Source organism: Pinus tabuliformis, chromosome 4_1 (genome assembly GCF_031772625.1).
Source record: "Pinus tabuliformis cultivar Carrire ecotype Pingquan chromosome 4_1, CPIR1, whole genome shotgun sequence".
In the NCBI taxonomy this organism is placed as follows: Eukaryota; Viridiplantae; Streptophyta; class Pinopsida; order Pinales; family Pinaceae; genus Pinus; species Pinus tabuliformis.
In genome coordinates, this window is record NC_142303.1 from 545108887 (window position 1) to 545128635 (window position 19749).

At 36.9% G+C, this 19749-nt stretch overlaps 1 long non-coding RNA gene across 1 annotated transcript; it reads left to right on the top strand.

The window, feature by feature from the left end:
- Positions 1-754: 754 nt before the first annotated feature.
- LOC149176991 (uncharacterized) lies at positions 755-1369 on the top strand. Its single transcript, XR_016258702.1, has 2 exons — positions 755-1058; positions 1161-1369. It is a non-coding gene; the product is annotated as an uncharacterized LOC149176991 (long non-coding RNA).
- The last annotated feature ends 18380 nt before the right edge of the window (positions 1370-19749 follow it).

The following is a 19749-nucleotide window of genomic DNA, read 5'->3' on the forward strand; positions in this document are numbered from 1 at the left end:
TTGATAATTACATCATTACATCCACAAATTATGTGGCAAGACACATGGATACATATGGTTTAATAGTTAGGTGGAAAGATTTAGTTTTTACAAGTCATATGGTCCAATGCATCCAAAAAAAACATACAGATCATGTGGTCCAATGCATCCAAAAAAACATACAAGTGGGGGAGTGGAGAGATTTAGTCTTTACAAGTCATGTAGTCCAATCCATCCAAAAAAACACACAGCAAAGTCAAAATTTGGAAAAAAAAAGTTGGCTCCCCTATCCAACCGGAAGGCACACAGCGAAGTCGCGTGCCAATCTTGCCTTGGTTTTGCTTGCAACAATGAGAACATGGGAGGAACGTTCGTAGCGATATGCAGAGATTTTTCCGTAGAAAGATCGAATTGTACCCGAGGAACAATGGACTCCAAAAGAGTAAGAGGCCATGCGCATAGATCCTTCTAGCTCTTTTGACATGAGCGGGTGGTGGTCTTTTTTAGACTACGCATGGAGCCCTTTTTTTAAATAGTATATGGAATGGGCGAGGAACCTCCCTAGAACGCCTTTCCGCGTAATAATTGACATAAAGATCATGATGGATTGGCTTCTAACGCAAGAAACCAAATCTGTAAAATACCGCGTGAACTCTCAGTTGCCATGTAATTTCCATTTTACCCATGAACTGCCATGTAATTTCCATGTTTCGTTTCTTTCCCTTCTATATAATGTTTCTATTTCAGCTTCTTCTCGGGCATGTCTAATTGGGTTTTTAGTTTCAGGCCGCTGATTCGGGGGAATTTTATTGTCGTTTCTTTAGTCGATCCCACACTCACGTGGAGATCTTGTGGTTCCCCAAAAATAAATTCTACCGGACCCCTACAACGGTTTTTATTGGCCTAATTTGATTACGGAATTCTCAGCAAGCGAGGCATGTTCGATTACGGTGTTGTTCGGGCAACGTTCCTCCAGGAGTGGCATCGCGGGCACCTTTTGATTCTGCTCGTTACGTTTATGTTGATGATGAATGTTGCAGCAGCATCTATGGCTGGTATGGCCATGGTTGATAAGACTGGTAAGAATAAATATTCGTCAGCTTCTTTACTTGGATGCATCCAATTGGTACTCGGAGACCTGTAACGAATTATAATTTTATTTTTTTTAACTTGAATGGCAGAGACACCTTACTTTCTGAGTGAAGATGCAGGCGTGGGCGATAAACTTCCTTTAAATTGTCGGTACTTTCTCCAAGTTAGTTGTGTACACTGTTTACCATGTTCATATAATAGTACTCACGGTTACCTATGCTGCGAACATTGAAGCTGGGCTTTATAACAATGGCAAGATAGCTACCTTACGTTGGTCCTCTGGTAACGCCGCCTTGAGTGTTAGGCCACAACATGTAGTTTGTTTGTCCAATAAGGGAGTGGTATTGTAAGAGTGTAATATTCTAATTTGTTTCAATTGAGATTTTCTTTATCGGAGCGAAAAGAAAAAATTTGGAAAATTTTTGAGATTATAGTAGCATGTAGTATTGGAAAATTTTGCACTTGCAGTTAATTGGAATCAGATACGACCGGGCTTTGTGAAACAATAAATAATTAATTACATCAGTTAACACATATTTAATATAGATTATCCATGGTCAGCTCCACTCACATCAACATCAATGTCAATCCTTGTCCAACCAAATCTACCTAATAATATTATTTAACCCCCTACCAACAGAGTTGGAATTTGACGGGCATTTTGCCCGTCAGAAGTCATTTTGCCCGTAAAATACGTTAAAATTTTTTAAATGACCGTTTTTTTGAAAACGTTATTAATATTTTATTTAACGAACTAACATTTTTCCACTTCAACCTGGAACAGACACTCTAATTTCGAATCTTGGTCTGCAGATTTCAAAATCTTAAAATACCTACTACAAAACATTGGAATTCAAACCAAGTGCTACTAAGACACTTAATTTTGAAATCTGAAAAGCTTTCCTTATCAGATGTGACTTGCATTGTAATTTTATCTTCATAAATATAGGTATAGGAACTCCTAGTTATTCTAGTCTTGCGGTTATAACCATAAAATTTGTGGAGTTGTATAATGCGTATAGCCAGAGGACTCTTAGTATGGAAGACAACTCTGTGCGTTTTGGCATAAGCCCATGGCAACTTCCCGATCTTCGAATAGATTATAAGTCTCGACCCTGAAGAAAAAATAGAGATATGATTGTTTCTATACTTTGAGTAGGAGTTGCTTTTCATCTTCAGTGAAGTGATAATCTAGTATTTGAAGTTGAAGCTCAGTTTTTATGATAAATAAACTCTTCCAACATTTTGAAGAGTAAACACCACTGTGATAAATTTCTATTTAAATCAATTCGTTTGCATTTTATGTAATTTAAACAACACTCCTTTTGTAATGTATTTTACTTAATATTTATTAAAAGAATTAAATTTTTTATTAATTTAATATTGGAAAAAGTGTTATTTTTATTTTATTTTACTTTGATTAAAAAGTATTAGTTTTGGTTTTTTTAATTAATAGATATATTTATTATTATTTTGTTTTGTTTACATTGAATATAGAAAATTTAAATTTAAAAAACGTTTATTATATATAATTTAAATTTTGAAAAGTGTTATATATATATATATAATTATTAATTTTTATTTTTTTGGATTGGAATTAAATATTGTATGTTTTAAAGAAGTTGTAGTTTTGTATAGTTTAAATTAAGTTTTTTTAATGTATAAATTTGGGCTATTAACCTATTTCCTTACATTCCATGAAATCAAACTCTTAACCAAACAAAAGCAATTTTAAGACATACTCTAGAACTAAAAAAAGAAATTGTCAACAATTCCAATTTATAAACACAATTCTTTTATAAAATTTGTAAGAAATGTGTATATATTTAACTATTATTGTCGTTTATGTTTTACTCTATCTATCACCAACCGGGTGTTACTTAAACACATACTTGTAATACTTTAAGTGGCATAAACATTCAAATAAACCAAAAACTATTTTGTTAATTGTACAATTTGACCATCAAAATGAAATGAATCTAAAACATTACTCGAAACTATTTATTAACTTATTAAATTAATAAATATAGAAACGTTGTTGAAGAACTCAATTGTCAACATGAAAATAATGTAGATATCTTGCCTTGGAAACCATTTTTGATAAAACCATCTAGAAACGACCTTTCTTTGGCTCTTTTATGTTTTAGGAATTATTACAAATAGAAACTATAGACTTATAGATAACAATTTTGCATATTTTTATTCCTAGGCTTCACATTCTTAGTCTTTCTCTATTTTCTTTTTGTGACATTAATATTGCAAGCTTTCAATTTTCCATGGGTAAATCTATTTAGGCCCCTTATCACCTTTGATTGATTTATTTTCTTGTTGATGGTGCATGTGAGTGGACCATGCCAACTAAAGAGAGCTCCCGAGTGAATTCTGATATGCACACACATAGAAAGAAAAACATATTTGTATTAAAGTAGGAATTAAGATACTTACAACTTCCACAAAAGCACCTATAGCCTAAGGAAAAACAACCATGGAAAATGGATATGAGACCATTCAACAAAGGTTATTACCTAGTTTCCTTAAATATATATCTACAAAACTAAGTGATCAATAAGCATCTAGTCTACAGAGACTTTATATCAAATAATGGCATTCATATATATATATATATATATATGCTCACAAAACAACAAATTTGGCTTGGTTTGAAATGTCTTGTTCATGATGAGATCTCATCAGATTCTCAATCTAGTATGATTGAATTCTCATAGGCGTCACCTAGAAGGGACAAGGGGTAGAAAACATATCTATTTCATACTCCTTAGAAGGAATGTCATTCAATAACTCACAATTCTTTCATTTGATCAGGAGAAGTTGGATTAGAATCCATGTCCAAATAGTTTCCTTGAAATCCAATGAATACACATATATCTCTTATGCAAACAACATTAAAATTCCACTTGAATGAGACAAACAACCAGTCCATGAGTCTGTTAGTTCATACCGAATCTACTTAGCTGAAAGAAAAAAAACCCTCTTCCTTGTCATAATAAATTTGGACCACCATCTTTCTTGTTGCCACTTGCTCTCCATGAGTGTATTGGTCATCCACCTTTATTGGATTATTTGGGCCAAAGGCCTGACATAGTGTCACTGACTCACCACTCACTTATGAAAGTTATCATATGTCACAATGTCATTTGTGGAATAGTTGAAGTGTCACTCCAACTACAATCTACACCATATATCGAGCCTCTCAACATATCACTTAAAAGTTGTGAAAGATAAGGCTCATGAAGAACGACATCTATTGCCACTTATGAAATATTAAAACACTTTAATACATTGCACTTTATTCACTACAAACTCTCTATGGTGGACACCCACATTGATTCTATGTGATTATGATCGTGGGGAGGATACAGAGGATAGTCCATCTTATAGTTTTACTTTGTTGGTCACCTTATACGTCCCATAAGATATCCTTAGTAATATCTCATATATACAAATTTTGTGGCATGTATGAGTAAGGGACACTTGATTTCAGAATTATGGAGATTTTATTTTGAGTGTTCCATACAATTTCCAAACAAAATTGAGAATTCAATAAGTTGTTTCTGTGTTATGGTCAATTTTATTTTTTTATTATGATAGATATGTGTGTTTAATGAAACCTTTATTAGTGAAGGGTTAATTTATTATCAAAACATCACCCTTGAAGGGTAAAATTTTAAACATAACGTTTCTTGAAGGGCAACATAAAGACCTAAAACGTCAAAAAAAATTGTATGACGGGTAAAGAAGAACCCAAATTCCAACCCTGCTTACCAATACGAACCCAATACACCTTCCCAATTAAAAAACCCCCTACTTTCACTAGATATTGTAGGTATCCTTTTTTTCATTAACATTTTTTATACCCCTTTATATTTGTCCATTAACTTTGAGCTCCATTTTTTATACCTACCAATATAAAAACCCTTTACCCCCTATATAGCCCCCAATATATTATGTCATTTTTTCCTCAATATATATCCCCCAATATGAACTCACGTGGTATGCTATTGATCCCCTGGTGAAGCCCCTGTGAATTGAAAGAATGTGAATTCATAACCCTAATTTGCAAAAAAAGAAATAAGCAAATCAACAAAAGCATCTACAAGCTCTCTATACTTCCAAGTTCCATTACCAGTGTTCTAGGTGTGTTGTAATATGCTAAAGAATTCAAATCGTGAATTTATTGCAAAGCCAAATTAGAATGGAGGGTTGGTTACATATTGCTAGAGGAGTCCCTATTTTGCTATGAGAGACAACCCAACAAGCATGTAACCAAGTAAAATGCAGGTCTAAGAGGTAAGGAAGCTATGGAAATGTTATACAATGATTAAATCAACTTGATCAAAACTTCAAGACAACCTATTGCAAATTTACTGTAGCAAAACTAAACTTTATGTGTTTCCTCTAGCTACAAAATTGGTTACACCATAAAAGAAAACAATGAATGGTAAATGAGAAAACATTGAACAATAAATGTTATACACCAAGAGAAATAATGTACAAGAAGATTTGAAATGAGATTAATTAGTGCTACTCCCACAATAAAATGCATAAATAACTTATAAGAAAGAGTTGTTCATGAAAACCTTCTTTTAACCATGCATGAGTGCTATGAAAAGGTAACTTTTAGAAATGTTTCAAAGACAAATACAAGCATAATACTAACAAAAATTATAGGAGGGTTCTAGAGATCCTTGGGTGGGCCCAACCAAAGAATGCTCAGAGTTGCTTAGAGGAAAGCCAAACTAGGCGATGAAATAGAATACCACTTCCATTAACTGAGAAAATGTTTTCACATTATAGAATTACAAAAATTGCCTGGAAATACAAATTTATTCTTTCCTCCTATTCTCACACTCTACTCTACATCTCTATTGAGCTACTTGAGCCTCTTATTTATATAATGAGTGGGGAGCAACTTCCTTCAGAGGAGGACTATTTTTCCCTCCAAAAGCCAAGAAAAATGGATCTTTCTCCTAATCAAACTCACAACAACAACAAGGGGCATTAAAACCCCTCATCTAGCTTAGTTAAGGCTTTACTTAGTATGGAACAAGTCCCAAGAATATATCTAATGGTGGATCTCTTGAATTTGTGCAATATCTCTTTAAATCTTGCACGATAAACATGTTAAGGCACACAAAATATGAAAAACCTCAATGACTCTTCTAAGAACCCATTAAGCTAGGAAAATGTATCACTAAGTGAAAAGGGTGGGTTTAATATAGTTTTGATGTGCTCAAGAGTGGATTGATGGGCCTTGTGATTTACCTATTTATAAGGTCCATCATACCCCCTATTAGAATTGTTGCTCACTCCTGAGCAAGTTTCTCTTATTCTCTTGTCTACTCTTATTCATTCATCTCCATGATGCATGTTTGATATCCCAAGCTGATCTAGTGGTGCTTGTACTTGTTGGGTGGAATCCTACATTTTATTTTATAAACTTCCATTCCTTCGATTCTTCCTCCTGATCTTGGTGTTCTTGGAGCCCCAGTAGCAAGGGTGAATTGAACCTAAGCTCAATCCACTAGACTCTGAGTCTTTGGATGATCCTTTTGTATAAGGGAGTTTTGGATAGTGTTTCTTGCAATCGACCAGTAGAGTGGTATTCTCTTATTTTCATGTTAGGGGGAAACCCTTGCCATCTTATTTGACAAGCCTATGAGCTCTCCTCTCCCAATAGTTTTAAAGTGTGTTTGAAATGGAGGATGGCCCACACTTGTCTCTTTTTACAAATGTCCACTATATTGGGGTCTTCTGCAAGGATCACGTATGAATGAGCTTGGATGCTCAGGCCTAATCCACATTGGCTTTCTTAATTCCACATCTAATTTTTTCTTCAGTTCCTCTACCTTGATTTCCTCATGCCTCAACCAAGATGAGTGTTATTTTAATATCTTTTTCCTCTTCTTCTAGGGTGTTTTCCCTATTCTTATTTGTAGGGTTGGAAATTTCCTTCCCCTTGCTTTTCTTGGTTGATCCTTTTTTTGGTTTACTAAGTTCTGCATGTACCTCTAAGAATTCTTTTTTGTCAATTTCTATAAAATCAAACCAAGGGATGTGATGATGTAGGCCCTCTAATGCATCAGAGACTATTAACTTGATCAATTTGTGATGGGACAATTAGATGTGTTTGGTTATGTTCACTTTGGGGTTGATTTCCTTGAGGGATTAAAGAAGGAAGAATGGAATACGCAATAGCTCATTGATTGGAAAGTGATATTGAAACCTCAACTGATATAACAATTTAAATTAATAGGAATATACTATGCTCAACCTACCTTCACAAGAAATATATTTGAGAATGTGATAATCTACCTCATCCCAAGGGCTAGGCAGACTCTCACTCCTCATTCCATTTTTTTCTTCATCGAGTTGTTCATTGGGAAAGAAAAATACTCTCTTAACATTAATTACTTCTTCTCTTTCTTCCTTGTTCCAATGTATCCCATTAGGGAGAGTGGTAAGCATGCTAATAGAATCATCATTGATATAGATCACTAGCCCCGTAATTGTAGTGACCAATTCTTGACCCTAAAAAATTCCCAAATTCATTGCAAACTCCATAGTTATCTCATCATCAGTCCCTACAAGTTTTTCAAACAATCCCAACCATTGAAAATTTACTACGATGGTGACAACCTTAGGGCTTTGGTAGATTTTGTTTGTTTCAATAGGTTCCCTCCTATTAAAACTATCCCCATTTTAGATAATCGAGTCCTTTCAACCAAGTTTCTCTCTATAAGTAGAATAAGGTATTGTCTCTGTGCTACTACATGATACAAAGTTTCCTGTGGCAGCAAGGTACTCTGTTTTTTTTCTAAAATTGTAAAAGAAACACATCCTTATCTAATTTTTAACTACCAGACAAAGCATAAATGTATGGAGAATAAAAATTAATGCACCCTCCTCTTTCCCTTATGTTACAACTCAGAAAAAAGAATTTTTGCAAGCAGGGTTGGTAATTTTTTAACAAACCCTTGCCAAATTCAAAATAAGGTGGTGGAAAGAATTCAATGTTGCTTTTTAGAGTACCAACCTCTACAACATGCACATCGGTCTCTCTAAGTGATTTTGGCAGTAAATTGTGTTCTTGTAGCAAACCCTTAAGTCTCTTGTAGCATTTTGCAACCTGTTTCTTATAGCTTTGCAACCTGTATCTCTCCTTCTTGTAGCGTTGACATCTTTCATGGTGGGTTTTTTAATGGTATTTTTCTTTCACAAAATTGATGGGAGGACACATAGTGAGCTCAAGTTATCTCATGACTTAACTTGAGATCTTAATGATGTGTTCGAGTGGTGGATATGGAGGGCTTAGCGTGTAGCACTGAGTTGTGATGTTTTCTCATATACTTCACCTCAGTCGGTCATCATTAATTAAAATGGACACCTTTTTGAAATATTGATGATTTATCTTATTTTCCTCCCCCATAAGTGGTAATTACGTTTTAGATAAAGGAGAGTTGACTACTAACTTCATCGAGACTGTTGCTAGTTAGGTTGGGCTTATTTAAATCATTCATTTTGCACAAAATACTTTTTTCCCTATGCTTGAATGAATTCAAAGAGTGAATACTATAGGTTTCATACCTTAAAAGCACCTTTCATGGTGCTGGAAATTCTTGTTTGTTAGTTTGCAAGTGCCTCCAACATGCTTTATAGTGGACGGTTAATCCTATAACATCCTATAGGGGATCTTGTAATTACTCAAGACACTTTCATAAAAGTTGGAGTGAGTTTATGAATTTGTTTAGCTATTGGAGTGTGTGGTATTATTCAAGAAAATTTTTGTTGATATCAAACCTAGGCATGTAGGGTTTTTGCACTTTGCTACAAGACTATGTAGTCTTATGTAGCAAGCATAGAGGCCCATCTTTCTCTCTAAACAAAATCTTTTGAAGTGGTAGGGTGACTTGATAATGCATGGAAATAGAGGTGATGGTGATGGATAAGGTTCTTGTTGTGACTGTGATGGAAAAAATGGAGGAAGTGGGCTACTACAGGGTGTAAGGAAGCAAACAAAAGGGGAAAAACTAGATTTTGATGCATGATGATGAAAAATCTAGTTGCTAGGATTCCCCTGATGTCTTTTTTAATACTAGATGCTAAAAATTTCCTTGATCTGTAGTTTTTTCTTCAAACTAGCATTTCCTATAGCAATACAGGACATACCTATAGCAGTTTGGGGAAACTATAGAAAACACATTGAAAGGATATGACATGCGATGACTAATGCTATGGGTGATGAAGGTGACTGGGAGATAGCGTAGGGATATCATTTGGGCCCACGGGGGCTTCAATCAATGAACTTCTGAAATATCATGTGCGTTTGTCGCATACTAAAAAATACCCTTAATTTGACTACAGATTGGAAAATACCTCTAAAAATGACATTATTTAACACCCTACCAATATGAAGCATTTACACCTTCCCAATTTAAAAATCCCTACTTTCATTAGATATTGTAGGTATACAAATTTTCATTAACATTTTTTATACCCTTTTATATTTTTTCATTAACTTTGAACTCCATTTTTTATACCTTCAAATATAAAAACCATTTACCCCCTATTATATGCTCAGTGTATTATGTCATTTTTTCCTCAATAGATATCCCCCAATATGAATGCACGTGGTATGGTATTGCTACCCCAGTGAAGCCCCTGTGTTTGGGTCCCCCAATTTAGTAATTGAGTTAATGACTTAGACTGATATGTAGGATGGTTTGTTTGAATTGATTTTCACTATCCTTGTGGGACCTGCGCATAAATCAATGTGAGACAAAAACACTCCTTTCATTCATTTCTCTTATTCATTTTTTTATTTATTTTGCACTTATTGGCTTCCTCATGGAGTTTTTAAGCGAGTGAGCCCGCTTCAAGTGCCTTGGAAGAGGTTTCATGTGAATCTCTTATTTTTTTTTATTTTTTTTTCTTCAGAGTTTCCAATTGCCTCATAGAGTTTTTTAGCTAGTGATTTTTCCGCAAGTGCCTCAAAGGAGGTTTTCACTTCAGGTTATTTTTTTGCTTTTTTCATATTTTCTTATTGTTCAAGGACTGAATGTGGACTAAGTGGATTGGAATAAAATTTGTTTCCTTATTGAATGTGTAAATTTATCTCTAAAGAGGGGCTTCTTGTAAATCTCCAACTGGTATCCATTCTCTAGAAGTGGTATTTGTTCCTCATCCATAGTCCTAATTTTGGTAGAGTTGTTATCATAGCACTTTTCCACTAGGTAAGGCCCTAGCCATCTAGTCATCAATTTTCACGTCAAATCCTTGAACGCGAAGTCATACAAGAAGGCCCAGTCACCCTCTTGAAAGGCTCTAGTTTTAATGTATTTATCATGCCAGACTTTTCTTTGAAGTTGGACTATCTCAATGTGTAACAAGGCTTGCATTATATACTCATAAAATGTATTCAATTGTTGTATCCTATCAAATTGTGCTTTAGTCAAATCAATGTAAAAGTGGGGTGTCATATTCTGTGTGTTGTATTAATATTCAATTGAAAATAAATCCTTCTTCTCATAGACTAACTCATAGGGGGTGAAATTAGTGATGGTTTTCCATGTAGTGATGTAGGAACAAGTGACCTCAACAAGCGTTTTTTCCCAATATGTTTTTCTATGAGTAATCAATTTGGTAAGAGTGTTCTCTAATGCCCTATTCATGACTTGTATTGGCCCATTTTCTCGGGGGTAGTATGGAGTGGACTTCCAATGGTGAATGTGGTGTTGCTTCATTATCCCTTCAATCAAATTGGAGGTGAGCTAGGAGCATTAGTTGATCACCAACTCTCTTGGAAAACCAAACTTGTAGAAGATATTTTCCCTTAAGAATTTAACCACTTTATGTTCTATTGTTTCCTTCAATACCTTCAAATCAGCCCATTTCGCCAAGTAATCAATGCATACAATGATGTAACTTTTTTTGTCTCGACGGTGTTAGTTATTTCCAGTTGAACTCAATTAATTGAGCTATAGTCACTAATTGAGTCAGTTGAATGTAATTTGAGTAGTTATGACTTTTCTCAACTCACTAAACTCAGTTAACTAGTAAATCAGCTAAAAATAACCCAGATATGCATGGAATTTGAATTGTCTAGCTGGAGTGGAGGAAAAGACACATTGTAATTATCAACTGTATATTAGTTGAGTGTACAGGCTTGGTAATTAAGAAGGTGATCAATTCCCTTGGAATTGTATAAGAAAATAGGAGGAAACTGGGAGCTTGAATAGGATAAGTGTTGGCCAAAGATAGTTAGTCAGCAGGAGAACAAGTTTACAGTGCAGGGTGTGCTTCAGAGTTCAAGCAAGATATTGTAATAGTTTCTCATTCTCATCTGATTAATGAAAAGCAGTGGAGGGGTTTTTCCCAGTTGGGTTCCCCTGTAAAATCATTGTGTTCCTTGTGTTTTGATGGTTGCATGTTATTTCATGTGTTTCTGTCTTGTGATTTTCTATTCCGTGGGTCGTAGAAGAAATTTGTATCTCTTGTAATCAATTCAAATTCATCAGTAGTAGAAAATTTCTTGCCATTTCTAAATGGTATCAAAGCTTGGAAACACAATAGAAACCATTCAATAGATCTCCTTTAGAAATTTTGATTTTCAGATTTAGTGAAGCAGGTTTTCTTTCATGCGGGAAAATGTCTTTCAACGGATTGAGATTGGAGTATTCCCAGGAGGGAAACTCGAATTTCATAGATTTGAAGGGCAATGTGGAAGTTGTACTCGATGATAATGGAGTGTTGGAATACGCCCAAAATGACATTGCAAAACTAGCAACATCAGATACACAACAACTAGCCCAATAGAAGAAGGATACCACAAAATCTAGGAGGATCATCCTGGAGGGTGTGAGATACCACATAGTCTTGAATTTCATGGCAAGGAAACTCCATTTTCTATTAGGAAGAACCTCAGCGAATTATTTGAAAATAACAGTGATGTCAGGAAATTGACATTGAGGGACAAGCTCAAAATCATCTACATGCACAAAAATGAAACCATTCCACATTACCTCTCTAGATTCACTCAGGTTCGAGATGAGTTTGGAGGAGTTGGAGAAAATGTACCATATTCTGAGTTAGTGAGCCTATCTCTCCTATGCCTTCCAAAATCCTGGCATAGTTACTAGGACTCTGAAATGGAAGGGAAAAATTACCAAATTGGGAGAGACTTTGGTCTTATTTGGTGCAAGAAGAAATTCGAAGGAATACCAGAGATGGAGTAACATCCAAAGTTGAGGAGGAAGAAAATTTTTCGTTGGAAGACAAAGGAAAGAAGACCAAGGGAAAGAAGGTTCAAGGAAATCCTGAGTCCAGCCAGAGAAATGGCAAGAAGAAGGACCTCAACAAGATAAAATGTTATCACTACCATGAATTTGGATACTATCCAACCAAGTATTTTGACAATAAATCCAACAAGAAGGCTTAAGGAGAAGCAGGAGGTGAAGCCCTCACCTCACAATTCGAATTGGACTTCACCTTGATTTCATGCATGGAAAGCACTCTAATGGGCAGCGTGTGTTATGTAGATTCTAATGCCTCGTTCCATATGACAGGATGTAAATAATCCTTCAGTAGCCTAGAGCAAAAGGATTTCCAGATGCACATAGAAGTTAGAGATGATGGGAGGTATAATATTGAAGTAATTGGTATTTTCATCTTTAAGAGGGAGTTATGCGCCCATTTCCATCTGAAAGATGTCATGTATGTACCTGGGTTGAAGAAGAATTTTATTTTTATGGTTGTATTAGAGGAAAAAGGTTATGATATTGTGTTCAGTAAGGGAAAATCTTGTTTTATGCATGTATCCATGGGGCAAGTGAAATAGATTAGAGTTAGAGTGAAATTCTTTTACAAACTTTAGGTGGATTCTTGCGTTGCACTGAGTAGTAAGGCAGAAGATGTGCATAGTCGAGATGTTGGAGAACTCTGGCACAAGCAGATGGGACACTTACACCATGGGATCTTAAAAATCATGCAGCAGATTACCATTAGACTCTTGAAATGCACCCTTGACCAGCATGATGTATAGAAGGGATGCACACTAGGGAAATATTCCAAATCCACCTTCCAAGGCCAAGATAACAAAGTTGAAGAAATATTGGATCAAGTCCACTCGGATGTATGTGGACCATTTTCTACAGCCTCTATAACAAAACATAGGTATTTCGTGATTTTTGTTGATCAAATTTCTGGAAAATGTTGGATCTTCTTCATGAAGAAAAATGACGTAGTTTTTCCAAATTTGTTGAATTCAAGGCATTGGCTGAAAGGGGGCTGGTAAAAAATTAAAAGCCTTGAGAAGTGATAATGGAGGAGAATTTGTATTTAACACCTTCAGGGAATTTTGTGCTAAAGAGGGTATTAAAAGAGGACTAAGAGAACCTCATAACCCACAACAAAATGGGGTGGTTGAAAGGAAAAAAAAGCATATTGGGAGAAGCAAGAGCCATGTTGCATGATCAAGGATTTCCATTGCATCTATGTGCAGAAGCATGCAACACCACAGTTTATTTGTAGAATAGGAACCCTCACAGAATACTTAGCATGATCACTCCTGAAGAAAATTTCGTTGGGAGGAAGCGAAATGTATCCCATTTTTGAATTTTTGGAACTATTGTGTATTGCCATTTATCCAAGAATAGCAAGAAGAAATTGGATCCTACAATTGAGATGGCAGTCTTTGTAGGATACACAAAGACACCAAATAATTATTGGGTGTATTTTCCCTCACTTTGGATGAAAGTGGTGAGGAGAGATGTCAGGTTTTATGAGGAAAAGGCTATGAGATGCTCTCTAGAGCCAGAGTTGAGCATCTGACTAAATGAGGAGATTCTAGATCCAAAGGACAAGCCTCAGATAGAGCTTCAGGATGTTATCTAGCAACCACATATGGAGGAGTACAGAGGAGGTTAAGTGGAGACACCCACTCAACCAAAATATTCTAGAGAAGGGAGGAAGAGAACCAGAGAGGTTGACAGGTTGGTGTAAGATGCATGGGAGCATGTGGGATCTCCTACATCCTTTTGTAGGCAAAGGAGGTTACCAGGCAGATACACTAGGTATATGTCTCTCATGATAGAATTTATTGAGTTGGAGCCTTCTTCATTTGAGGAAGCAATTTCTCAACCAGTGTGGGTTTATGCCATGGTGGAGTATGACTCCATCATGAAGAACAATGTATGGGAGGTGGTGTCGAGATCAGAGAACAAGTTAGTGGTTGGTTCCAGATGGATTTACAAAGTGAAGCATACAAATTATGGGAGCATTGATAAGTACAAGGTCGTATTTGTGGCCAAAGGCTTCTCTTAGGTAAAGGGAGTTTACTATGAGGAAATGTTTTCCCCTGTGGCAAGATATTCCTCAATTAGAGCCATTATGAATTAGTTACACAAATGGATGTGAAGACTTCCTTCCTCAATGGAGTCGTTGAGGAAGATATTTACATAGAATGGTTTGAGGGGTTTGAAACATATGATAGGGAGGCACATGTGTGCAGACTCAGGAGAGCCCTCTATGGTCTCAAACAGTTGCCTTGAGCATGGTACACTTGGATTGAAACATATCTCAGTGGATTGAGATTCACCAAAAGTGAAGTAGATTCCAATCTCTATAACATTGTGGTAGATGGTAAGTTTCTTATCTTGGTATTGTATGTTGATGATTTGATACTTACAAGGGATGAGCAGTTGATCCACTCGTGTAAGGAGGACCTTGAAAGAGAATTTGAGATGAAGGACATGGGCTCGATGCATTACTTCCTTGGGTTAGAGGTATGGAAGGGAGATGGAGAGTTGTTTGTGATTCATGGGAAGTATTCCTATGAAATACTTCAGAGATTTCATACACAAGACTACAAGCCTATGGACACACCTCTAGCTATAAACTAGAGGAAGAAGTATGCTTCTTCAGGAGATGGATTAGATGCTACCATTTACAGACAGTTGGTGGTGTCCTTGACATATCTGGTCAACATAAGGCTCGACATATTTTATGCAATTAATCAATTGAGTCAGTTTATGGTGAAGCCTAACAAGCTTCACTAGAAAGCAACAAAGCATGTGTTCGAATACATCAGAGGCAAAACTGGGTATGGGTTATGGTACAGGAGGATAGATGGTGTGAAGCTCCAAGGCTTCACTAATGTAGATTGGGTAGAGAGTCCATCAGATAAGAAGAGTACTTCAGGAGTTATCTTCAATGTTGGGTCTACATGTATTTCTTGGTATAGCATGAAACAAATGTTTGTGGCACTCAACTTAGCAGAGGTCGAGTATATGGATGCAATTTAAGAAGCATGTGAGGCCATATGGATGAGGAAAATTCTTTGTGGTATTTTCAGTTAGGAAATGGATCTGACAATAATTATTGTGATAATCAAATTTGTATCAAACTCTCTGAGAATCCAGTATTTCATGATAGGTCCAAGCACATTGGTATTAGGTACCATCACTTGAGAGATTGTGTGCAGAGGAGAATCACAATGTTACAATCATTCCCACTAAGGAGCAACATATATATATTTTGACAAAGGCATTGTCAAGAGGCAAATTTGAGTTCTAGAGGTGTAGGATAGGGGTGGTGCAAAACCCTTTTCTTTCTAAGAGGCAGTGCTAGAAATTTAGCAAGAAAAGCTTCATTTGATTAGTGCCTTAGTCAAATGGAGAAATTCAATTTTCCACATCACTGGGATGACCTGGATTGCAATTATCTTGAGTGACATGGCTTTGTCATTTATTTAGATCAGAAAATTCGAGTTTGTAGGCTTGGATTAGAGTTGTGCATGTAGTGATTGCTAAAATTTAGAAACCTAATTCAATTATTTCTTGTTGAACTCAATTAATTGATATCTAGTCACTAATTGAGTTAGTTGAAGGTCAGTTGAGTAGTTATGACTATTGTTAACTCATTGATCTCTCAGTTAACTAGTAAATGAGGTAAAAATATCCCAGACATGTATGAAATTCGAATTGCCTAGTTGGAGTGGAGGAATAGGAACATTGTAATTATCAATTGTATACTAGTTGAGTGTACAATATTGGTAATTAAGAAGGTGATCAATTCCCTTGGAATTACGCAAGGAAATAGGAGGAAACTAGGGGATTGAATAGGCTAAGTGTTGGCCAAAGATAGTCAGACATCAAGACAACATGTTTACAATCTAGGGTGTGCTTTAGAGTTGAAGCAAGACATTGTAACAGTTTCTCATTCTCATCTGATTAATGAAAAACAGTAGAGTGGTTTTTCCTAGTTGGGTTCCTCGATAAAATCGTTGTGTTCCTTATGTTTTGATGGTTGCATGCCATTGCATGTGTTTCTATCTTATTATTTTATATTATGCAAGTTGTAGATGAAATTTGTATCTCTTGTATTGAGTTGGAATTCCTCAATACTAGCTAATTTATTTCCATTTCTACAAATGGGGATCAATGGGACTAATTAATTCCAAGACCCATTTCTCTAATGGCTCAAAATACACTTGAGGTTGAAGGGTAATTTCATCCTTCTCAGTGTTATTCCCCATCATTTCACACCCATCACATTTTGTAGTCTATCTCTGGTCATATTTGTGAAGGGTTGGGCAAAAGTATCTTGCTTGCAATATTTTGCAAGTTATCCTCTTTACGCAAAAATAACCCCCATAAGGTCCATAATGGAAAGTTGTGAGGATGCCATAGACTTCATCCTCCCTCACATATTTTCTTGGAATTTGATTAGGGCCTTGATCCGAACTTAAACAGGAATGCAAGAAATCATAGATATAACCATAAATACAGAGATGCAACCGAAATAAAAATTCATTTCATTAATATCAAATACTGAAATATGCTTACAAACATAAATGGAAATAGACTAGCTTAGGCGATGGTAGTTTATCTCTAAGAAGAGATGTGGCAGCTACATGCCTCTTGATTGTGTTGCAATGAGGGTCAAAGGCCTATTTATTATTGAGAAACAACAGAAAGCCCTAAACATCCAAAAACCTAATCCTAGGAGATGAAGCGCCAAAACTGTGGGCCCTATTTGGTTAAATTGGTACATCAACTTCCGAGGGTCATAACTTTGGCATACGATCTCCGTTTGGCTATCATAATACCTCATTTTGAAGATATCAAAGAGAAGACTAAAAGCAAATGTTAGAGCTTATTTGGTTCTTTTTCGGTTTCTCTGTTTTCCCTAAAAAGGTTGTTTAGGGCCTCAAAACGGCTCAGGAAGTTTAGGACCCAAAAGAATGCCAAAAATAGTAAATTGTGCTACAATTAAGGAAACAGAGAAATTGAAAGAGACAGTGTTGGGGGTCCAAGCAGAATACGTAGGTGGCCACCAATATCCACCTGGATCATTCCTCCTCCCTTAGGAAGCAATGGTCCCCATTGTGTTGAGTGCCACCATGAGATGGGGAAACTGCTGCTGAACTTGGCCCCTGGTGAGCCACTTGCCTTGGTGCAGGAGTTGGCCAACTTTGACAACCCGATATAGATGTATCTTTTGGTGGCGAGTGTTCTTGATCTGTGTGTCCATGATCCGATCGGTTGTGGCCTCTTCCATGAAGTCTGGATTGAGCTCTGTTGGTGTGAGTTGTTCTGCAATGTCAGATGTGTCCAGTAATGGTGGAAAGTATGGTTGAAGGCAGTCTATGTTGGACATTGGGCGCAGACCGAGGAATGGTGGAATGTTGAGCTCGAAGGAAATTTCCCTTACCGCCTTGGTGATGGTGTATGGCCCATATCAGAGAGGGAAAAACTTGCGGTGGGGTCCAGCAATGTGCTCCTTCTGCAAATGTAGCCAAACTTTGTCGCGCACCTAGAACTTGTGCGTAACTTGATGTTGATCATGGCATTGCTTGTACTTGGCATTTGACTTCTCCAAGATGTTGTGAACCTACTGGGGGATGTGTTGAATGCGCTCAATGAAGCTGTTAGCCCTGTCGGCTTCGGAATGGATGTGAGCCAAATCTTCCTAAGTAGCTGCAAATGGTATTGCCACATCAATGGGGCATAATGGCTAAAATCCTAGTCCTACCTGAAAGGGGTTGTGGCCCGTTGAGCTATGGAGAGATATGTTGTAGCTGTGTTGGACATATGGTAGGCTTTCATCCCATGTGCATGGATGCTTCGAGTTTTACATGCGCAAAATGTGTACGATCATCCTGTTGACAACCTTTGTTTGGACATCGATTTGGGGATGGAAAGTTGTGGACTTAGTAATTTTTGTATCCAACATCGACCAGAAACTTGACCAAAAGGCACTTAGGAATCTGTTGTCTCGATCTGAGACAATGGACTGTGGGATCCCAAAGTGTACCCACACTCACACAAAGAAGAGCTTAGCAGTGACCTCTGTTGTGATACTCTTCTTGCAGGCCGCCATAATGGCCATCTTAGAGAATATGTCGATGACTACAAATATGCAGTTGTTGTTGTGCTTGAAAGAAGAAAGGCCCAACATGTAATCCATTGAGATGGATTCCCAAGGTTGACTAGAAGTAGGAAGATGAGTATATAGGCCTTGCTTCTTGATGGCTAGTTTTGCAATGACGCAGGCAGTGCAGGAATTAATGTACCTCCCAACATCATGATGAAGGTTCAGCTAATAAAAATACTTTTGCAGTAATGCCATTGTTTTCTATACTCCAAAATGTCCAACGTCCCGACTGTAGTGTGCCTCCCAAATCATCTTAGCACGCTCGCTTGAAAGAACACAAATGTATCCTAGGTTACATAACAAAGCATCCTGGAGGTGAAAATTTGGAACTTTCTTACCATTTAGGAGTGTCTGGAATGTGTTGCTAAATTCTAGATCGCTCTGGTAAAGATGTGGCCACCTCGAAGTTTCGAGCCCACAGGAGTCAAGTACAGTGATTAGTGCCATGACTGGTGGTCGGCTAAGGCAGTCTGAAACATTATTGGTGTTGCCCTTCTTATACTTAATCTTCAAATGGAATTGTTGCAAGTATGTGGACCATTTTTAATGGTGATCGTTCTGGAACTTCCCTTGTGTCTGTATGAACTGCAAGGGTCAGTGGTCTGTGTGGATGACCGTTTCCTTCCCCATAATGTAATGCTTCCATTGATGGCATGCCTGCACAATGGAATATATTTCTTTGTCATAGGTGGGATAATTTTGGATTGTGTCTGAAAGTGTCTCACTATGGTAAGCCATTGGATGCCCTTGTTGAGTAAGAACTGCCCCAATAGCATAGTCAGAGGCATTTGTCTCAATCTCAAATGGTTGCTACAGGTTTGGTAATGTGAGCATTGGTGCAGAGTAGAGGCATTGCTTCAACTCAACAAACACCTTCTATTAGATCTTGGACCAAAAGAACTTTTCTTTGGCTCTGCCCTTGGTGACTTGAATTAAAGGCCAAGTGCTATGAGAGAACCCCAACACGAACATGCGGTAGAAATTGGCAAGGCCCAGAAAGTTGCAGACCTCTTTTAGAGTGGTTGGGGTTGGCCAACCCGAATGACTTGTATCTTGGTTGGGTCCATATGTACACCCTTCTCATCAATGATGTACCCCAGATATTGAAATTGGGTCATGCCAAAAGTGCATTTCTCTATATTGGCACACAATTTGTGTTTTCGCAAGGTTTGGAGGACCTTTCGAATATTTAGAGGTTCTCTTCCCAACTGTGGCTGAAGATCAAGA